The 17,067-nt window shown below is 45.2% G+C and overlaps 1 protein-coding gene and 4 long non-coding RNA genes across 10 annotated transcripts in view; 3 read left to right on the forward strand and 2 right to left on the reverse strand.

The window, feature by feature from the left end:
- The first annotated feature begins 5,305 nt into the window (after positions 1-5,305).
- Positions 5,306-17,067, forward strand: part of LOC133391759 (uncharacterized) — a 68,638-nt gene continuing 56,876 nt past the window's right edge. The window contains exon 1 of one of the 2 annotated variants that reach the window (XR_009765219.1): positions 5,306-5,746. This is a non-coding gene — a long non-coding RNA (uncharacterized LOC133391759). Of the gene's footprint in view, positions 5,747-6,601; positions 6,733-17,067 lie in introns of those variants that run through there. The other variant, XR_009765224.1, reaches the window with a different exon arrangement.
- LOC133391767 (uncharacterized) lies at positions 7,105-8,203 on the forward strand. The gene is made up of 3 exons (XR_009765235.1): positions 7,105-7,802; positions 7,910-8,000; positions 8,066-8,203. It is a non-coding gene; the product is annotated as an uncharacterized LOC133391767 (long non-coding RNA).
- Positions 8,879-10,009, reverse strand: LOC133391768 (uncharacterized). The gene is made up of 3 exons (XR_009765236.1): positions 9,244-10,009; positions 9,083-9,148; positions 8,879-9,012 (listed from the first exon to the last, which is right to left on the reverse strand). It is a non-coding gene; the product is annotated as an uncharacterized LOC133391768 (long non-coding RNA).
- LOC133391762 (uncharacterized) lies at positions 10,698-12,898 on the forward strand. 4 transcript variants are annotated; one of them, XR_009765227.1, is made up of 5 exons: positions 10,698-10,809; positions 10,905-10,970; positions 11,041-12,268; positions 12,363-12,426; positions 12,497-12,898. It is a non-coding gene; the product is annotated as an uncharacterized LOC133391762 (long non-coding RNA). The 4 variants fall into 4 exon arrangements; XR_009765230.1 differs by having other exon boundaries at positions 12,500-12,898; XR_009765226.1 differs by having other exon boundaries at positions 11,041-12,426.
- Positions 13,361-17,067, reverse strand: part of LOC1278701 (N-terminal kinase-like protein) — a 140,883-nt gene continuing 137,176 nt past the window's right edge. Inside the window, exons 14-16 of one of the 2 annotated variants that reach the window (XR_009765213.1) lie at positions 13,793-14,732; positions 13,657-13,727; positions 13,361-13,591 (exon numbers count right to left, since the gene is read on the reverse strand). The gene's annotated coding sequence lies outside the window, so the exon portion shown is untranslated. Of the gene's footprint in view, positions 13,592-13,656; positions 14,733-17,067 lie in introns of both variants that reach the window. The other variant, XR_009765212.1, reaches the window with a different exon arrangement.

Genomic DNA, 17,067 nt, shown 5'->3' on the forward strand with positions numbered 1-17,067 from the left:
AGGTCCACTAAAAGGTGAAAATGCTGGAGGAAATCGGCTCCTATTATTGCGGTACCCACATCTGCGATCACGAAGTTCCACAGAAAGGCGCGTCGAAGTCCAAGATCCAACGTGTAGAGTGACTCTCCATACACTTGGATAGGCGTGCTGTTAGCGGCAAATAGTTTCATGGTCGATGGTTTGCAAGGAACGGAGCTGTGCTGTCGAGGTATTACGGAGACGTCGGCGCCGGTGTCGATAAGGAAGGGTTGGTTAGTTTTATAGTCTTTGATAATAAGTCCGATGATATCGAATCGACTAGAAGCTGGACGTCTCTCGCGTTCCGTCATGCAGAAGTAGTAGGAGTACCGTTATTTTGAGGACGGCTGTTAAACGAGCACGGAGCGCGGCAGTTACGCGCTTGCTGTCCGTATCGGTCGTGGTAGAAACAATAGCCGTTAGTGTTAGGATAGCCTGGTTCGTGTTGCGATTGCGAGAGCGTGAGCGGGCCCGTGAGCGTTCACGAGCTTGGTTCTGGTTCATTAGAGTTTCTAAGCGTTGACTCAGCTCGGCTACCTGTCGTGAAAGGCGGTTGACCTCCTCATTCCGCACCTCGGCGATGGTTTGGTACGGACCGGAGCGATTGTACAATGCGAAAGAGTCGACCACTGAATCGGCTACCTTAACTTTCTCGTCGGAGTTTTGAGAGGACGCGATCACGGCGGACTGAACGTAGGGTGGCAGCCGACCGATCCAAAGATCGATCAACATGGAGTCGGTCATTGCACCGTTTGCTGTTCGCCGCATCTCGGCTAGCAGTTGAGAAGGCTTACGGTCGCCGAGGCTCATTTCCGATAGCAAACGGTGTAGGCGGCTCCGCTGGGACTCTTCGAAATGTTGTATGATGGCCTTCTTCGCGGATTCGTTTCGGTCGGTATGTGGTACGTTGTCGAGAATGGGACGCAACTCGGGAAGAATTTGCGTAGGGATCTGTGTTTTCAGGATGTTAAAACGTCTAACATGATGGTGCGGAGAAATATTCCAGGCGTCGAACCAGTTCTCCAAGGCGTAGAAGAACGTATGGATGTCAGCAGTATCCAATTCGGGCGGCTTGAGACGCATGGCGCTCACGGTCTCGACTTGGAACTCCGGAAGGTCGGTAGAGGCGTCACGAGCGAGAGGGGTCATATCGATTAAGTATGGACTCGGTGTGGGGAGTCCAGCTGCGGGGCTGGCGACCACCGCAGGACTGGCGGCCACCGCAGGGCTGATGGCAACTGCAGGGCTGGCGACCGGCGCTGCACCTTGTTGCGGGCTACGCTGCATCTTTCCGCGTCGGGGTTAGTAGTGAATAAAAAGGGTTTATCCAACCTTAATTGTTCACGTAACCAGGGTGTCGTCGTTGCGGTCGATCGGTATGAAAACGCTTTAGAAGCAGCGTGCGTCGTCTTCCTTCTCGGGTGGAGAAAATGGCGTTTCCGCCATTGCGATGAAATGGTGAACAGAAAATGGCGGCGTCGTTCTTCTTGTCAGCTGGATCCAAGCGGGTTCGCCTTCGAGCGAAAAAATCGTGATGGCGGCGATGTGTCACTACTGCTACGGCTGGATAATTTGCGTGCGCAACTCGACGTTGGTGTCTTCCTTCTTGATCGCACCCGTAGATGGAAGCACACACAAACGGAAAATTCCCAGTAGCACGAGGTGTAGAAACAGCTTGCGAGGCGGTGACCGGCGTCAAGGAGACCACCAGCGGAGATTGTCGTCGATCCGCTTCCAAGAATTGCGTCGATTGCGTCAGCCGTCGAAAGAAGGATGGAATTTTTCTGCTGCGCCGATGATGGTGTGTGTGCGCTTGTCGCGCTTCGAGGCGGCGCGCGTGTGTGCGGGTGGTTCTTTTGTTCGCTGAATGCAGGAACGCTCCGTGTAGCTACGGGCGCACTAACACGGCGTTGCTGCGTTTTTTCGTCGGCCCGCACTCAACGTCCTGTGAATGATGAAAGGGCGCTCGTTGCACACTTTACAGGGAAAGGGGGGAGGAGGCCAGCTGCGTTGCCGGTACCTCTAACGCTGGTAGCACTCCCGGTCGTAGGCACACACACACACACACGTTGTCTTCTCTGCGTCGATCTCCGATGCCGGTGGCACGTTTTAACACGTTCAACGCGGTACAAGTTTGCGATGCGTAGTACACACACACACTCACGTACGAATTCGCGGCGTCGGTTGCGGATCACGTCGGGGTCACCAGTTTTAGGGGCGCCACAAAAGTGGTCCCTAATTTTTTAAAGAGATACGCAACACGCTTGGCGAACTACGTTTTGGTAGAATTCGATTTAGTTATTTTTTTAAGCCGCGGAACGGTGAGTTCGGGAGAGACGCGAAAATTAGTGTTGTTCGTTCGAGAGTTGCCGGAGAAGAAGTGTGTGTAGCAAGCCACCGGATAATCGAAGCGGTGAAGCGTGCTGTCACTGGTTGTCTCGCTCTAGTTCGCCCGTCGAACATTTTTGGTCGTGGTTCTAGGTGTATGCACCAGATGGAACTCTGGTCGCTACAAACACATTGCACGACGCTATACTGTGCCCGTTCTTTTTGCACATCACACACACTGGTACGTTGTTGGTATGAGTTGTAGCTGCATGCAACGATACTTTTGTCTTTATTGGTTTTTTGGGAACTGCACCACACTTCTCTATTGCCAGTGTTTCCAACACTCTTACACGTTTTTCCAAAAACGTCATCATATCCGTAAATGTAGGATCTTCATCGGCATGTGCTTCTTCCCACACACGGAGTGTTTCATCATCCAGCTTATCCGCCATCAACTCGATGAGAATTGAACTGAACGATTTCACGGGTTCTTTCAATTGTTCTAGGATTTTGACATGCCGTCGAAAATCGTCAACCAAACGGTTGAGCGCCACTGCTCCCGTTTCTTTCATCTTAGGAAGCGATATGAGCGATCGAATATGCTTCTTACGCAAAATGATTGGGTTGGAATAACGTTTGACGATCGTACTCCATGCCAAATCATAATTCTCACTCGTAACCGAAATGGATTGTATTAAATTCGCAGCTTCTTCTTTGAGTGAAGCTCGAAGGTAGTGGAATTTTTCGATTGCCGTTATGTCCGTCGATGAGTGTATGAGTGAGACGTATGTGTCGTGGAACTTCAACCACGCATCGAAATTTCCTGCGAACTCTGGCAGTGCGATCAATGGGAGCTTCACTCTTGAAGAAGAAGATGAAGCAGCATTTGCAGCAACAGACACAACTTCAGCGGCTGCCGGAATGGGCAACATACTGCGCAATTGCGTCTTTGCGTACAAATACGTTTCCTCCATTTCTGCTCTAATACGCGCATTAGTTGCAACGCCTTCCTCGGAGATTTCCAAATCTTCGATGTCTTCTTGCACTGTTTCAAAAGATTCCCAAATCTTTTCCAAACGATCGAGTCGCGTCGACACTTGATTTGTTGTTCACTTGTGAACATTCTTACGAACTCTTTCACACGATTGATGGAGTCCATGTATTGGTGCCGCTTGAGCTCCTTGTACCGCAACTTGTCCTGCTTCGACATTTTGCAAAAGGCTCACACACACAAACACTAACACAGATCGAGTGCCGCAGCACTGCTTTATGAACAAACGCTTCTGTACGCCGGTTTTCACAAAAACCGAAGGATTTATCAAAATCCTGGTCACTACGCACCAAAATGTTCTGTCCCGTGATCGTTAGCAAGTTTGCCCTACGTTGTGATATTTTTATTTGATCAATTTGCCATACACGGAGGAATTTATATTGATGGTACAGTTCACGTGTGTCTTTATTCAGTATCGATTCGCGACTGATCGCTGAGCGCCGCGCGCCCAGCTCAAGCAGCGTGTGCAAAAACACGCACACACTTACGCCGAAAATTCTCGTTCCTCTACACTTCTCCTCACCAGTACATCCTACCGTATGCGGTACCAAACAGTAACAATAAGTCACTGAAAGCCAAGCTCACTTCACTAGTGGGTACTGGCAGGCCTTGACCGATAGCGCTTGTTGTGCCAAAGAAGAAGAAGAAGAAGAATCTTATTCTAAACTTTCATTTCTTCAACAGCGCTGAACTCATCCTCCAGCTTACAACGAACGGTCATCGGATGAGGAAGGAAAGGAGGGACGGCAAAGGTACACGCACAAACGTGCACACATCAGCCTTGTCGGAGAACGAGAACACGGGAGGGGGAGATCGGCAACGTATAGAGCATCTTCATTTACGCTCCCTCGTGCGTTCGTGCGTGCGTGCGCTCGTGCGTCTATGTGTGTGTGTGCATGCCTGCGTGCGTGGCTGTGTGTGTTTTGCCGCTTCGCGTTAAGGAGATCTTGCGGGATTACTATGCGAAAAACACCAAGAGAGGGGGAGGGGTAGGTGTGTGTGTGTGTATGTGTGCGTGCGTGGTTGTTTGTGCGTTTTTAGCTGTTTCGCGATCTCCTACGGAATCACCTTGCGAAAACACGAGGGGGGTGGGGGGGAGAAGTGGGGTGTGTGTTTGTGTGCTTGCCTGCGTGCGTGCGTGGTTTTGTGTGTGTGTTTTTGCGTTCGCGTTCTCCTACGATCACATTGCGAAAAACACCATGGGGAGGAGGAGGTGTGTGTGTGTTTTCTTTTCTTTGTCGTTTCGCACTCTCCCGCGGGTGCATAAAAAGAAAGTGGAAAATAAAAAAAAATTGAACAACGGATTCGTAAGTGTGTTTGAACTCTTTGCTATCCGAAAAAAGCGAGGGGGGCTCTTGAAATGTAATACACATGTATGCAACAAGTATCGTGTCGCCGCGACGGTGTATCTCACTCAATCCGTTAAGCCTGAAAAGTGCTTCTATCGGATCGTCTAATCGGGGGCCATTTAATCAATCTGATAGAGAAAAATCGCATGCATTTTGGTACCGGGGTCACCCCCGAAGTCACGCACGGGACCACGCACCCTCCACCAAACCCTGCCCCACCCCCCCCCACCCGAACGAACGGGTACGGCTACCTTATCGGAAGAAAGGCTGGTTCAGCTATCATGTAGCGCATCATCATCCAAAGCGCCGGGCGGGGTGGGGGATCGCGACATGATAGAGTGAACGGCCACCTAATCCGCGCTGTTTGTGTGTGTGTGTGTCGCGACCCGAAAACTCGAGACAGATTTCGGCACATAAAAAAAAATTATAGCCACTATACACTACATGATGCTTAGAAGGTCATTGAAGCATCTAAGATGTTCAAATTAAAACATATTAGATTGATGTTAGACGTTCTCCTACGCTTGTTTTAAATAGCCACGCAAACATTGAGACCCCAAATTTTGAGTGATTCAGGCCGAGGGGTATGAGGAAGCTTGAGGAAGCACGGAGAAACGCGCTGCGATGAGAGTTCGCATTCTGTTTTACACGCGCGCTTCACTAACACCAATACAAATACCGTGCTTTGACGAGCCGTCTGTGAATGTGTGTGTGTCTTCTTTCAGCGAGCTCAACTTGGAGCTGCTCGTCACATCGTGTTGTCTCGCTTATACTACAGCATCGAACCATCGCTCCGTATGTCCCCCCTCCTACGCGTACAAAACCACCAGTACATCGCGACGCTTTGTCGGAGATGGTTGTGCGTGTTTTGTTCTAAGTCCCGCGCGCAGTGTTTGTGCGTTGATGCGCATTTCGTTATAAGTCTCGTGCGCCGGTGTGTTTTGATAAAGTGTGAAGTGAACAGTGTGTACAGACGCACATGCAGTGCGTGCATCGACAGGTAAGGATCCATTTATTCACAGATATGTGTTTGCTGGATGGAGGTCGTACTTAGCAGGACGACGACATAATGTGTGTTTTTGTCAGGTTCTAAATGTGTGATGAAAGTTTACATTAAGTTTCAATAAAGTGTTTAATGTAACTGTTTGAAATTAAATTTACTTCACACTTTATGAATTTGATCGCGCCAGTTTATCGACGGATAAAAACATTTATTGTCGTTTATTTATACTTAATTCCACAACTTCACAATTCCGCTTCGTTCGTTTTTGCGTGCTTGCTTTCTTGGCGTCTTTCCTCGGTCTCATCCTTCCTCGCTCTCTTCTGTCAATTCTCTGTAGTTCATATTCACGGCAAGGTTGGATCGTTGCAAGGTTGGATCATTTTCAAAATTACCGTTAACACGACATTCGTGTTTTGACGTTCGTTACAGTAACCAAAAATGACCGTGTTTGTGTTTGCTTTTATAATAAGTGCGTATTTGCGATCGTGGTAATGTATGAAAGAAAGCGAAAAACAACAAGCTTTTGATGTGTTGGTAGCATGGCTCGAAAGAACACAAACACACCGTGCTGCAGAGCGCACCGTGCGTTGCGGGTGGGGTGGGGGAGGGCTCGCGTGAGTGGGTAACTCATTGGTCGAAGAGACACTGTATTTCGACAGCGTCACTCAAATCACTCAAAAAATACACTCATTTTGCCGGACGGGCGAGCTCAACTTGGAGCTGCTCGTCACATCGTGTTGTCTCGCTTACACTACAGCATCGAACCATCGCTCCGTATGTCCCCCCTCCTACGCGTACAACACCACCAGTACAGCGCGACGCTTTGCCGGAGATGGTTGTGCGTGTTTTGTTCAAAGTCCCGCGCGCAGTGTTTGTGCGTTGGTGCGCATTTCGTTCAAAGTCTCGTGCGCCGGTGTGTTTTGGTAAAGTGTGCAGTGAATAAACAGTGTGCACAGACGCACATGCAGTGCGTGCATCGACAGGTAAGAATTTGCTGAACAGAGGCAACGCAGATTGTCGACAAGTTTCCCGCAGCCTGGCTCGACCCGGTACTTTGCAGTATGACGCCATTCGTGAGTATGAAGGATTCTAAATGTGTACTTTAGTGTGTACTTTATGTTTCAATAAAGTGTTTAAGGTAATAAAAAATGACCGTGTTTGTGTTTATTTTTAGAATAAGTGCATGAAAGAAAGCGAAAAACAACAAGCTTTTGATGTGTTGGTAGCATGGCTCGAAAGAACACAAACACACCGTGCTGCAGAGCGCACAGTGCGTTGCGGGTGGGGTGGGGGAGGGCTCGCGTGAGTGGGTAACTCATTGGTCGAAGAGACACGTCGTGAAATCGCGTCACACGTTTGCTTAACCTTTCCCGCTTGGCAAAGAGTAACTCATTTTGATGCCTCTCGCTACCCCTGGCCCTAGTTTTGAAGGAATCATGCGACTCGCACTCCACTACCCCATCCCATGGAAAAACGCTCCCACCATCGAGGTGTTGACCAAAATTTCGCTGTGTGCATGAGACACACACTCCCACTCCTCCAGCCCTCCACAGCTGAACGCACCCACCGTTGCGAATTTGCGAGAATTTTTGCTCTGAGCGTGAGACCCTGAAGCGCCAGAGATGACACTATGTGTAAAGACGATCATAATTCGATATGGTCAAAATGCGTCGTTTGTCGTTTCATTTATCTGGTAATGATGTTTTCACTTCATCAAAATTTTAAACATTAACAACTAGGCTGATAACAATAATTGAAATGTAAATCAGAATAAATTAAATTCATTTGAAGTAAAATGAATTCCATTATACTCTATTTTGACCAAATGATCAACACTTGTACATAGTGACATTTACTTTGTGTTCTTCACTCTCGCGCTGTGTTGTGATCGTTCGAAACTCATTGCCAGAACGAATGCAAATCTCATTTGGGAAGGATCGGTGCCGGAAGATGCAGTGAAAATTATAAAATGTTTATAGAAAAGTGGTTAAGTAAATCGTGAAAGATGTAAACGCAGGCGTAACTGCAGTTTGTTCTGTTACATGATCTACGGGTAAGTGCATGCATAAGAAGAAGAATATTTCAAATGATGTTTGTGTTCTAACAATCGTATTGCTTTTAATGTTTGTTTATTCTTCTATTATTTGCCATCACACCTAGCTATTTCATTACCAAAGCACCTGATAACCGATCAAAGAAGGTGAATCGGGCTTACAGAGTCGCCGTTTAACTTCAAATATCTTCGTGATCGGTAAGTTTTAAATAGTCCTAGTTATGTTCACCATTCTAATGCTAGATATATCTTTCATTCCTTAGGAAAACGCATCAAACAACAAGTGTTTTTCTTCCAACAGCACGCGCCATCGGTGGAGCAAGCAGCCAACGATTTGATCGCCAGTACGCGCCATCAATAATTGATATTTTGCCAAACAATACTGTGAATAAAAACTGCACACTTACTGTCCGAATTCCCTGGAATTTTTTGGTCGGCCTACGCTCGCGGGAATGGTGGGTTCGTTGAGGAGAAGGAAAGAAAGGGTGGGAGCGAGGATTAACCAAAAACGCGGCATTGAGAATGAGGGGAGGTGCGCTCAGCGCTCACGCTGGGACATTCACGATGCTTGAAATAAAATGTTAACAAGCATCGATTTCAAGGATGCATGTCGCGCGACATTTTGCCAAGCGGGTTGCTTAACCCCAACCGGCATTATCGCGCGACAATTTCCAATTTTGTATGAGAAAAAACGGGCTCAAAACGTTCTCAAATCGTGCTCATTAGCAGCACTAAAGAGCACGTTTCTGCAACGGTGCGACAGCGTGTATCATACATGTAGTTTCTGTATGCTACATTATTGTTCAATTTCTTTCATTCTCTCCTCTCTCCCAAAACAAACACAGACTCTCTCTAATTTTTCCATTCCACACATTCGCTCTTTATTTCACCTCTTTACCTCTACTCACACATACACTTTTCAATACTCACACAATTCACACTGCCGAAAACCGGTGCGGGATACACACGTACCCGTCTTGCCTGCCTTCTCTCCTCGTTCTTCCTATAATCCAGCGTTGTCTTCGTCGAATTGTGTCCACACGTTAAAAATTCTTCCTGCTTGCCTCCCTCTCACTGCTCCCACATGCTGCGCTAGCGCGCTGGATGTTCGTCTCTACCTTCCTGCCGCTTCTCCTCTACCAGGCGCTAGCACGTTGGAGGATCGGATCGTTCCTGCCTTCTTTCCTCTCCTGTTCTGTTTTCGGCACTCCTAGGGATAGAAGGAAATATTAACTATTTTGCCAACAGCTGTTCAATTTAACGTCAAGCACAATACTTACCAACCAATTGAATATTGCTTCTGTTGTGGTCCGTGCTCACTTCCGTTCGTGCGTGTGTTACGATTTCTTAAAAAAAAACGAAATTGATTTTATATCACAATTATCAATACAATTCAGTTTGATAAAGATTGATATAACCCTTTATTAAAAACTGTACTTACCAAATAGTTTTTCCGTAATGGTTTCACGAGAGAAAAAACGGACACACACCGACGCGTCCTACTGCTTGCAAACTTGATTTCACACTATCACATTTTCATGTGAACGCGAAGCAGCTCCTTCCTCGTGTGGCTATACAGGTATTCCCCGATATACGCCATACTCGATATACACGATTTCGCTATACGCTTTTTTTCTAAATTTGACGGTTCTTTGAACAAGTAGTACTAATTTTAGAAATCGAATGTCAAATGCAAAATAAATTCCCTTTTGGTTGAATAATAAAAACCATTTCAAATGGTATAAAATTGAAAAAATCAGTTGAAATTAGATCAAATAACTAATTTAGTGGCTAAAACCTACCACTTCATGCAAAGTTATACGGATATTAGTTATAATTTGACTGAAAACCTCGAAATTCGACTTTCGCTATTGAATATTCGAGATACTCTATTGCCTCCGGTACGCATTGATAGCGTATATCGGGGAGTACCTGTACAATGATACAAAGAGCGGGCGAGAGGAGAACGCTTGCGTGAACGATTGGTGTAGCAAGCGAATTTGGACAAGTCCCAGAAAAGCGAGACGCAAGAGTTTCTCTCCAACGATGGAAAGGGATGAGCTAAATGAAACATGCGAATCGTTGATGCGACACGGCCAAGTCGCAAGCAAATACAGACCAACACCCAGAAGAGCGAGGCAGAATGAAAAATTTTGTGAATGTTAGAATGAGAAAAATGATAGATACACATAAAAATCGCGCGATAATGCTGGTTGGGACGATTGCTTAAACCCAACCAGCATTATCGCGCGATTTTTATGTGTATCTATCATTTTTCTCATTCTAACATTCACAAAAATTTTCATTCTGCCTCGCTCTTCTGGGTGTTGGTCTGTATTTGCTTGCGACTTGGCTGTGTCGCATCAACGATTCGCATGTTTCATTTAGCTCATCCCTTTCCATCGTTGGAGAGAAACTCTTGCGTCTCGCTTTTCTGGGACTTGTCCAAATTCGCTTGCTACACCAATCGTTCACGCAAGCGTTCTCCTCTCGCCCGCTCTTTGTATCATTGTACAGGTACTCCCCAATATACGCTATCAATGCGTACCGGAGGCAATAGCGTATCTCGAATATTCAATAGCGAAAGTCGAATTTCGAGGTTTTCAGTCAAATTATAACTAATATCCGTATAACTTTGCATGAAGTGGTAGGTTTTAGCCACTAAATTAGTTATTTGATCTAATTTCAACTGAATTTTTCAATTTTATACCATTTGAAATGGTTTTTAATATTCAACCAAAAGGGAATTTATTTTGCATTTGACATTCGATTTCTAAAATTAGTACTACTTGTTCAAAGAACCGTCAAATTTAGAAAAAAGCGTATAGCGAAATCGTGTATATCGAGTATGGCGTATATCGGGGAATACCTGTATAGCCACACGAGGAAGGCGCTGCTTCGCGTTCACATGAAAATGTGGTAGTGTGAAATCAAGTTTGCAAGCGGTAGGACGCGTCGGTGTGTGTCCGTTTTTTCTCTCGTAAAACCAGTACGGAAAAACTTTTTGGTAAGTACAGTTTTTAATAAAGGGTTATATTAATCTTTATCAAACTGAATTGTATTGATAATTGTGATATAAAATCAATTTCGTTTTTTTTAAAGAAATCGTAACACACGCACGAACGGAAGTGAGCACGGACCACAACAGAAGCAATATTCAATTGGTTGGTAAGTATTGTGCTTGAGGTTAAATTGAACAGCTGTTGGCAAAATAGTTAATATTTCCTTCTATCCCTAGGAGTGCCGAAAACAGAACAGGAGAGGAAAGAAGGCAGGAACGATCCGATCCTCCAACGTGCTAGCGCCTGGTAGCGGAGAAGCGGCAGGAAGGTAGAGACGAACATCCAGCTCGCTAGTGCAGCACGTGGGAGCAGCAAGAGGGAAGCAAGCAGGACGCGTACACACCATTCGACGAAGGCAAAGCTGGAGGAAAGGAAGAACGAGGAGAGAAGGCAGGCAAGACGGGTACGTGTGTATCCCGCACCGGTTTTAGGCAGTGTGAATTGTGTGAGTATGTAAATATGTATGTGCGAGTAAGAAGGTAAAATAAAGAGCGTAAGCATGTGCAGAATGGACAAAAGAGAGTAAGAGTCTTTGTAGGGAGAATGGAGAGAATGAAAGAAATTGAGAAGGGATGTAGCATACATAAACCAAATGTATGATACACGCTGTCGCACGATTTCAAAAACCTTCTGTATCCCAACCGGCATTATCGCGCGATTTTTATGTGTATCTATCATTTTTCTCTTTCTAACATTCAGAAAAATTTTCATTCTGTCTTGCTCTTCTGGGTGTTGGTCACTCTTTGCTCGCAACTTGGCTGTGTCACATCAACCATCCTCATGTTTCATATGGCTCTTCTCTTTCCATCGTTCGAGAGAAACTCTTGTGTCTCGCTTTTCTGGGACTTGTCCAATTTCGCTTGCTACACCAAGCGTTCACGCAAGCGATCTTCTCTCGTCCGCTCTTTGTATCATTGTACAGGTACTCCCCGATATACGCTATTAATGCGGACCGGAGGCATTAGCGTATCTCGAATATTAGCAAATGTCGAGTTTTCAGTCAAATTATAGCTAATTTTCATATAATTTTGCATGAAGTGGTAGGTTTTAGCCGCTAAATTAGTTATTTGATATGATTTCAACTGAATATTACAATTGTACACATTTTGAAATGGTTTTTAATATTCGACCAAAAGGGAATTTATTTTGAATTTGATATTCGATGTGTCAAATTAGTACAATTTGCTCAAAAAACTTTAAAATTTAGAAAAAAAGCTTATAGCGAAATCGCGTATATCGTGTATGGCGTATATCGGGGAATACCTGTATAGCCACCAGAGGAAGGCGCTGCTTCGCGTTCATATGAAAAAGTGGTAGTGTAAAATCAAGTTTGTAAGAAGAAGGACGCGTCGATGCGTGCTCGTTTTTTCTCTCGTGAAACCAGTACGGAAAAAAAACTATTTGGTAAGTACAGCTTTTAATAAAGGATTATATCAATCTGTATCAAATTGAATGGTATTAATAATTGGTGATATCAAATCAATTTCGTTTTCTATAGCAAATCGTAACACACGCACAAACGGAAGTGAGCACGGACCACGATAGAAATAATCAATTGGTTGGTAAGTATTATGCTTCGCGTTAAATGGAACAGCGGTTTTCAAAATAGATAATATTTCCCTCTTTCACCAGCAGTGCCAAAAACAAAAGGACAGGAGAGGTAGGAACGACCATTCAACGCGTTAGCGCCGGACGAAGGAGAAGCGGCAGGAAGGCAGGAACGATCCTTCAACGTGCTAGCGCCTGGTAGAGGAGAGGCGGCAGGAAGGTAGGGACGATTATCCAGCACGCTAGCGCAGCATCTGGGAACAGCGAGGGGGAGGCAAGCAGGAAGAATTTTTAACGCGTGCACACCATTCGACGAAGCCAACGCTGGATGAAAGGAAGAACGAGGAGAGAAGGCAGGCAAGACGGGTACGTGTGTGTCCCGCAACGGGTTTTCGGCAGTGTGAAATGTGAGTATTGAAAAGTGTATGTGTGAGTAGAGGTAAAGAGGTAAAATAAAGAGCGAATGTGTGGAATGGGAAAATGAAAGAGAGTCTGTGTTTGTTTTGGGAAAAAGGAGAGAATGAAAGAAATTGAACAATAATGTAGCATACAGAAACCACATGTATGATACACGCTGTCGCACCGTTGCAGAGACGTGCTCTTTAGTGCTGCTAATGAGCACGATTTGAGAACGTTTTGAGCCCGTTTTTTCTCATACAAAATTTTAAAATGTCGCGCGATAATGTTGGTTGGGATAGTTCTGCTATCGAGAACGATTTGACCGCGCTATAGAGAACACTTTTTCTATACAAAAAAAACCGCTTGCAACGTGACAATGTTGGTTGGGAAGGAAGACGGCGGTTAAGCAAGCGCGCGACATGATTTTGAGTGACGATGAGTGATTTTGAGTGTCTCTGAGTGCCCAGCCCCCCTTTCCCCGCTTTTCGTTCGTTTCCTACCCCGGAGCACCCGCTCCTAGCCCCAAATGCAGAATGAAACACTCCATCGTTTCAAAAAAGGGATATATTTTAACATTTAACGTAACAATAAGCAATTTACAACGCATTATAATAATAATCTTCACTTCATCGACTGATTTATCACTTTTTCGGGGGCCTTTTTCCTTCTGTACCGGCACTTCTTCGTGTGAGGATTTCCTGCGTGTGTTCATGAAATATTTTACACCATAGTTGAATGGCACAGCGTAGAATAAATGCATTTATTGGTAATGCAGTGAAGCTAGAATAAATAACCCAAACAAATTAGGAAATAAACACAATCGGGAAAGACATTTTCCAACATACCATGGTGCTGTTGATTGCTAGATGTTGAGCAATTTCGAGGATCCTTTTTCCGTCTTGTTATTCACATCAAGCTTAAAATTTGCGACACACCTGTTAAAAAATACTGAATGGGACATTATATTACAATTAAACTTACATGAACTAGCTATTTTGCCTTGTAAAAACAACTTTTTTGGCAAACAGAATTCCTTTGCTCGCCATGGCTGCTGCAAACACCAACAATGATGGAACTGTCAAACGCGCTAACATTGCATTGAGACAGGTCGGTCAATGATTGTGACAGCAGCCATAATGTCAATATTATTGATGGTGTATGTGTGTTATATTTCTTTTTAAAGCCTAAAACTATTTGAAAAGGGGCATTGTCGTCATTATTTTAAATTATATTTAAATCAGAAATAAATATATGATCTTGTTGTCAAAACAGCCTTGACAACCAGACAACCATCACAAGCCGCCCGACAAGACGGATGGAACCAAGCGCTAGACGGCCGCCTGCGACGGACCACAGAACCGAACGCTAGAGGGCCGCCACGACACGAATAAAAAAGACACGAAGGCAGTAGCGACAAAATAAGCGCCTATCAATCCCTAAGTCGGAACTGCAGGCAGCTGTAATTGGCGTTCGACTTGCCGAGACAGTACAAAGGTCTGTGAGCTTTACTATCCACAGGAGGATGTTCTGGACCGACTCCGAGGACGTACTCAACTGGTTATCATCCGATCATAGGAAATACCACCAATTTGTAGCGTTTCGAGTTAGCGAAATCCTACAATCCTCAGATATTTCCGAGTGGAGATGGGTACCATCCAAGGACAACGTCGCCGATGATGGCACGAAATGGACGAAGGATGCGCTCGAATCGTCCAGCAGATGGTTCAATGGACCACCGTTCCTAAAAAAGACGAAGACGGACTGGCCATCGACGCCACCTCCAACGAAAACAGCCACAGAACTACGCGCACATTTTCTCCTACACAGCACAGATCCAGGAGAAGTAATAGATGCCAAACGATTCTCAAAGTGGTCACCTCTAGTACGACACGTAGCCTTTGTGTGTCGATTCATCCGGAATCTAAAAAGAAAGATAGAAAAAAGGCCGATGCAATTAGACACGCTATCCGGAGAGGAACTGGAAAAAGCGGAGCGACACTGTTTCAGACACGCACAACAAACCGAATTCCAAAAGGAACTGTCTCTCTTTAAAAACCAACACGCACAAGGTGGTAAACCCACAGTAGAGTTAAAGGAGAGTAGCATTTCAACGATGAATCCATTCATGGACGAACAGGGAATGCTTAGATCACGCAGCAGAATTCAGACCTGTGAATTCACAAACTATGATGCAGAAAATCCAATAATTCTCCCCAAGCGAAGTCCAATCACTAATCTCCTCCTACTACACTACCACGAACGATACAATCACCAGTGCCATGAAACAGCACTAAACGAGATACGCCAGCGCTTCAGGATTCCCAAGCTAAAGGCACTGTATCGCAGTGTGCGCGCCCAATGCCAAGCATGCAAAAATCAAAACGCAAAACCCCTGGAACCTATGATGGCATCGCTACCCAAGGCTCGACTCGCTGGATACACTCGCCCTTTCACTCATATGGGTATCGACTACTTCGGACCGATACTCGTAACGGTCGGCAGACGGGTCGAAAAACGTTGGGGGGTTCTAGCTACCTGCCTCACTACGCGAGCAATCCACGTAGAACTAGCGGCGTCACTTTCTACTGACTCATGTATAATGGCCATTCGAAACATCTGGGCCAGAAGAGGAACACCAGTCGCTATCTATAGCGATCGAGGCACGAATTTCCAAGGAGCCAGCAAGATCGTACACGAGCATAAGGACAAACCAGACTATGCGGGTATCGAACAAGGATTAAATACCCCAGGTATTACATGGATCTTCAATACACCATCCGCACCACACATGGGCGGCGCATGGGAGCGGCTGATACAAAGCGTGAAAAAGAACCTTATAGTAGCTCTAAAAGAGAAGAGACCAAGTCATGAAACCCTTGCAAACGCTCTTACCGAAATCGAAAATGTAGTGAATTCACGGCCGTTAACAGCAGTCCCACTGGATGACGACGAATCTCCGGTGCTGACACCAAACCACTTCCTGGTGGGCTCCAGCAATGGTATCAGATCATGGATCTCAGCAAATTACAGATATATTCTGGAAAAGGTGGGTTCATGATTATCTTCCACAGATTACCCAACGGCCGAAATGGAACCAACCCACCAAACCTTTGGAAATCGACGACATAGTCGTTATCGCCGACGAGCAACTCCCCCGCAACAGCTGGCCAAAGGGACGAATCATCGGAGTGCGAAAAGCAACAGACGGACAGGTGCGGTCAGTGACAGTGCAAACAATGCACGGTATATTCGAACGCCCTTCGGTGAAAATAGCGGTGTTAGATGTGCGTAAACCTAAAGGAACCTCGGATAGCGGTTAGTGAATAAGCAATCTAATCGAACGCACCGCGACACAAAGCTGTTTTTACTTTCTGATTGTAAACAACGTGTACCACGTTTTGTGTACTGGGGGGGAGTGTTGTCAAAACAGCCTTGACAGCCAGACAACCATCACAAGCCGCCCGACAAGACGGATGGAACCAAGCGCTAGACGGACGCCTGTGACGGACCACAGAACCGAACGCTAGAGGGCCGCCACGACACGAATAAAAGTAGCGGCAGTAGCGACAAAATAAGCAAAGGAAAGAGACACGGATTTTTTTTAATCGCACGACCAGTACCCCTAAATTGAATAAAGAAAAAACTAAGCCGGATTAAGGCAAATAAAGCGAGATCAACGCAGTTTTTCTATTCATTGAATTTTGAGTACTTCCATTAAAGAAGCCGAGTCGAAGCATTTTAAGCCGTTTTCTTTGCATACTTAAGTCGAGTAAGTCGCTTTTTCCACAGTTCTAAATTATAACTTTACGGCGAAATAATTTAACAATCTCTAAGAAAATATTCACTTGAATTATTTGTAGCCTGTATATGACTCAAGGTTGACTGTTTTTCATGCAAAACCTTTTCCATTCAATCTTGAAGATTCAAACGTGAATGCACTTGTTTATGTACGCCGAAACAGATTGTGGACTGCTTAAATTTTACGATTACAATACGCTTAGTTCAACGATAATTTAGTTCACAAAAGTAAGTAGTTACCACAAATTGTTAAAGTATTTCCATTTAATATTTTGGTAATGTTACAGTCAACAACAAAATGGCGAACAATCCTGGAGAAAACATTTTGCAGGAGTTGCAGCTTATCAAATCTGCTACACAAGCAAATCTTGTGCAAACGGCACGAATGACCACGGTGGTGGCTGGCATTTCTGTTGCAATAAAGGATATTGTAAATACGAATGCATTTCACGAAAGAA

Source organism: Anopheles gambiae, chromosome X (genome assembly GCF_943734735.2).
Source record: "Anopheles gambiae chromosome X, idAnoGambNW_F1_1, whole genome shotgun sequence".
Classification (NCBI taxonomy): domain Eukaryota; kingdom Metazoa; phylum Arthropoda; class Insecta; order Diptera; family Culicidae; genus Anopheles; species Anopheles gambiae.